We start from the raw sequence: 5,307 nt of genomic DNA on the forward strand, positions 1-5,307 counted from the left end.
ACAATTGTGAAACTTTCAAGTCAAATAGTAAAGAGGATCTTTCAGTTGTAAAATAAAATATTGAGAAAGAAACATTTTTTTTAATTTTCATATACATGTAAGCAATCGTTTTGGTAAATCTGAGAATATAATAAAGATTTTTTGATAAAAACTCATGAAATTTTCATTTCAATCTAGTGAGACTACTTTAAGATGCTTGGGTATAGCAATTTGAATAGAGTCTGAGAGAACATAATTTGAATGATTACACATCTTCCTCCTAATATTGCCAAAGAGTAGCTTGTTTGAATCTAACCAACCTTACATAGTTCTCTAATGAGAGCTTACTCTGGAATAACATTGAGAAGTATATTCATATTCGGCTATAGATATAGGAAGATGTGGTGTGAGTGCCAATGAGACAACTCTCCATCCAAATAACAATTTAAAAAGTAAACCATTATAGGTTAAAGTACAGCCTTCAACACGGAGCCTTGGCTCACACCGAACAACAAGCTATAAAGGGCCCCAAAATTACTAGTCACGGTAAAACCATTCAAACGGGAAAACCAACGGTCTAATATATATAAACAAAAGAAGAAACGAGAAACATGAATATATTAAATAAACAAACGACAACTAAGAAACATCGAGAAATGGGGAAATTGGGAAATCGAGATATCGAGAAATCGGGAAATCAGGAAGAAATCGAGAAAGCAAAATCGAGAAATCAAGAAATTAAAAAATCGGGAAATCGAGAAAACGAGAAATCGAAAAATTGGGAAATCGGGAAATCTGAAAATCGGGAGAGCAAAAACGCGAAATCGAAAAATTCATTTCGCGTTTTCGCTCTCTCGAATTCTCGATTTCCAGATTTCCTTATTTCTCGATTTCTCGATTTCCCTATTTCTCGATTTTCCCTATTTCTCGATTTCCCTATTTCTCGATTTCAATATTTCTCGATTTCCCTATTTTTCGATTTCCCTATTTCCCGATTTCTCAATTTCTCGATTTCGCTTTCTCGATTTCGCTTACTCGATTTCTCGATTTCCCGATTTTCCGATTTCCCGATTTCGCGTTTGCAAAGTGAATGAAGAAAACACGAAAACGCGATAAAGCGAAATGGCCGCATCTGGCCATCATAAATGTTTGCGTCCATTTATATATCATTCTATTCTTCTATTCTAATGATAGTGCAGTGGAACTGCATGATTGAACTTTTAGATCTTCTAATCTGATTGGATTTGCCTGAGTATCTTACTTGGTCTGCCTCTTGACTTACACAAAGCAATTGACAATGAAGGTCGATCAAGAACAAACTATTTTTCGTTCATTTTTTGACATAAATAAGGCCGTTAGTTTTCTCGTTTGAATTGTTTTACATTGTCTTATCGGGGACTTATATAGCTGACTATGCGATATGGGCTTTGCTCATTGTTGAAGGCCATACGGTGACCTATAGTTGTTAATGTTTGTGTCATTTTTGTCTTTTGTTGATAGTTGTCTAATTGGCAATCATACCACATCTTCTTTTTTATATTTACTATACAAGAGTTGTTTCCAAATTGTGAATGTTCCTTTTCTATGTAGCAACATTCTGGCAACGAATGCATATTGAGTATAGGTATCTTAAAATTGATATTACATTTATTTTCAGGACTTTTACTACCTTGATTGCCTTGCTAGAAGGTTGCTGCTTACAAAGATGCTTATAAACCAAGAGTTATAAGAGGTGAAGTTAAAATCATCTCTTCACAATTTAATTAGCAGAATCATGACTGTATTGGTTTATTGTTATGATTATGTTTTACCGATAGTTTTTATAAACCAAGAGTTATAAGAGGTGAAGTTAAAATCATCTCTTTATAATTTAACTAACAGAATCATGTATTGGTTTATTGTTATGAATACATGTATGTTTCACCGATAGTTCCACTACAATCTGTCCTCCATAAATGTAACATTCCGAATAAGATGTATCATAGAATTTGTACTCACATAAGCAACTAGACGAGTATCGAATGTGGAACATGATCTACTGACCGTGACTTCCAGAGGACCTGCGATCACCACTAGTTTTGGTGGGGTTCGTTTTGCTGAATAGAAATAAGAAGATGTGGTATGAGTGCAAATGACACAACACTTCATTCATGTTACAATCTGTAAATGAACCCCTTATAGGTCAAAGTACGGCCTTCAACATAAAATCTTGCATCACACCCAAGAGCAAGCTATAAAGGGTCCTGATTCGACTCCAGAAATGACTAATGTAAAACAATTCTCACAGGAAAACCAACGTTCAATAAATTAGAAAAAAACGAGAAACGAGAAACTCTTATGAACCATAAAAACAAACGAAAACCACTGAACAACATATGTAAAACAATGTAAAAAAGACAACTATAACTTGCATGGAAAAAGTGGAGTCTTTTTTCTAGGTATTGTATATTGTTGGGTAAATCTTCTTGGTTGTTTTTGTTTTTAGTCATGCCATTATAAGTTTGATTTTAGCTCAAGATTTGGATTATCCCTTGGATATATGTTGCTTTTTTGTATGACGTATAAACTCCAGTAAAAATCATTTAATGTATACGTGTTTTTATGACATTAAATGTTCATGTCAAATAAAGCTACCTCGATCTGTTTTAGTCTCAACCTGCAAAATAAGATTTTAAATGTACAGAGGTCATCAAGAAGATATATATGTGACCCATCGTTCGAACTCATAGTAGTCCAATCTTGTGCTTTCTACATACTGCATGTTGAACAGCCAAGGCAACCAGCGACCAAAGCAATGACTTTATGAACTCAATGCTTACAAAAGAGGTGACTAAAATTCAAACAATAGGAAGAATGACCATCATATATGCAAGAACATAAATTAGGTGAAAACAAACGAGCAATGGTTGCCTCTTGGATGGATCATACAATTCAAAATTTCATGAAGACTGCTATCAATGTATTGTCTACAAAAAATAAGAGATCAAAATTATCATTAAAATATTTTGAAAGTTGTTATTTTCCAGTTTGCATTTGTATACAACAATATTCATCCCATACTATTTATATCCATTTAAAATTGGCACTTTCTCTTGGAAGAGTAACACTTTCAGAAGAACAAGCATTATAAATACAGATTCCAAATGCTATAAGAAAAATTACAAAAATACTCAACTCAAAGGGAAATTCAAAATGGAAAGTAACTAATCAAATGATATAACACATTAAATAGATATAGGAAGATGTGGTGTGAGTGCCAATGAGACAACTCTCCATCCAAATAACAATTTAAAAAGTAAACCATTATAGGTTAAAGTACAGCCTTCAACACGGAGGCTTGGCTCACACCGAACAACAAGCTATAAAGGGCCCCAAAATTACTAGTGTAAAAACATTCAAACGGGAAAACCAACGGTCTAATCTATATAAACAAAACGAGAAACGAGAAACGAGAAACACGTATATATTACATAAACAAACGACAACTACTGTACATCAGATTCCTGACTTAGGACAGGTGCAAACATTTGCAGCGGGATTAAACGTTTTAATGGATCCAAACCTTCTCCCTTTTTCTGAAACAATACCATAACATAACAACATAGAAAAACACACGATAAAATTAATTGGCAGACTTAACTCAATCAAAAACGTATGATGAATGGATTACAACCGCCATATTCCTGAATTGGTACAGATATTTTCTTATGTAGAAAATGGTGAATTAAACCAAGTTTTATAGCTGGATAAACCCCTCACTTGTATAACTACCCTAGGCATAAAAGACAAAATATTCTAAGTTAAAGAGAGTACATACCTTTTACTTTATCCCATGTTGGGTCTGTCATTGTTGTGACCATCTTCAGATGTTAACATAAAATTGAGAATGGAAATGGGGAATGAGTCAAAGAGACAACAACTTGACCATAGAACAGACAACACCAGTTTGTTAAAACTACAAATTCTTTGACCATTACCAGAGTCCTCAGGTGTGCACCCCAAGTTAAAGCAACGAGGCCCATCACAGTTCATTCATCCCACAAAACGACCTCACTCAGCAATTATTGAACATAGTCAAACCCATGTTATGAGTGGTGGTAAGGACATCGAATTCACAATCTCTCAAAAGGCTTGGAATGTTGTTTTTTTCTCATTTTTGAAGGCTGTATGGTGACCTATGGTAAATAACTTATATGTAAATTTGTCTCTAGTGGAGAGTTGTCTCATTGACCTTTATACCACATGTAATTATTTTTTATTTTTCCAAGGATTACTCTATCAGAAAATTATATGGAGACATTTTCACCATCTACAAAGCTAGACAACCCTATAAAGATTATCAGACATAAGGGCACACTATAACTACCCTAGGGTAAGATTGTTATCAAGAATGTGTCCATTGTACACAGATGCTTCACTGGCACTATCATTTTCTATGTTTTGTAGGCTGTGAAATTGGGATCAAAACTTTATTTCATAAATATAAAATATTTATTTACAAAACTGTAACTATTGGCTAGAGATAATACCTTTTGCTTTCGAACAATAATTTTCAATCGATTTCTTGAATTTAAAGCTAGGTATGAACCATGCATACTTAGAAAACATAATTCAAGTGTTAACAATGAACACTTATAGTGTTTTAGGACCTAAAAATATTGTAGAAAAATGTTTGAGTTTGACAGAAAGTTGTGTTAAAGACCCATGGGTGGCCTTTGTCTGTTTTATGCTCTGTTATAATTAGATTGTTTTCTCTTTGACAAATTCCCTGTTTCCATTCTAAATTTTATGAAAGATGTTTTAAACACAATATTTTGATTGGCTAATTATCAATGGATTTATTGGTTGCTGTCTCCTTGAAATGTACCCTTTATCTCCTTTCATTTAAAAATGTGCTATACAATCCTTCTAAGATCTATAACTTGAGTGGAACAAACTTCAACATGGTTAACCATGCCACATTCTTTATGTGCCTGTACCAAGACAGGAGTCTGTAGTTCAAAAGTTATTCTGTGCTCATGTCCGACATATTTGTTTTTGTTAATAGTTTTGTTATAAATTAGGCTGTTAATTTTCTCAAGTGAATTGTTTCATATTTTTCATGCCTGGATCTTTACAACCAACTAGATGGTATTGGGTTTTCTCATTGTTGAAGCCTTAACATTGCCTATGATTGCTGACATTCACTTCATTAGAACTTTGATGGAAAAGTGTCTCATTGGAAATCACACCACATCTCCTTATTTTAATATTCATGTAGAAAAAGGTTAATCATTCTTTAATATGATTCACCATTATAATTAAAATATTTAACAAGTAATAAGTCAA

This window comes from Mytilus trossulus, chromosome 11 (assembly GCF_036588685.1).
Source record: "Mytilus trossulus isolate FHL-02 chromosome 11, PNRI_Mtr1.1.1.hap1, whole genome shotgun sequence".
Lineage (NCBI taxonomy): Eukaryota > Metazoa > Mollusca > Bivalvia > Mytilida > Mytilidae > Mytilus > Mytilus trossulus.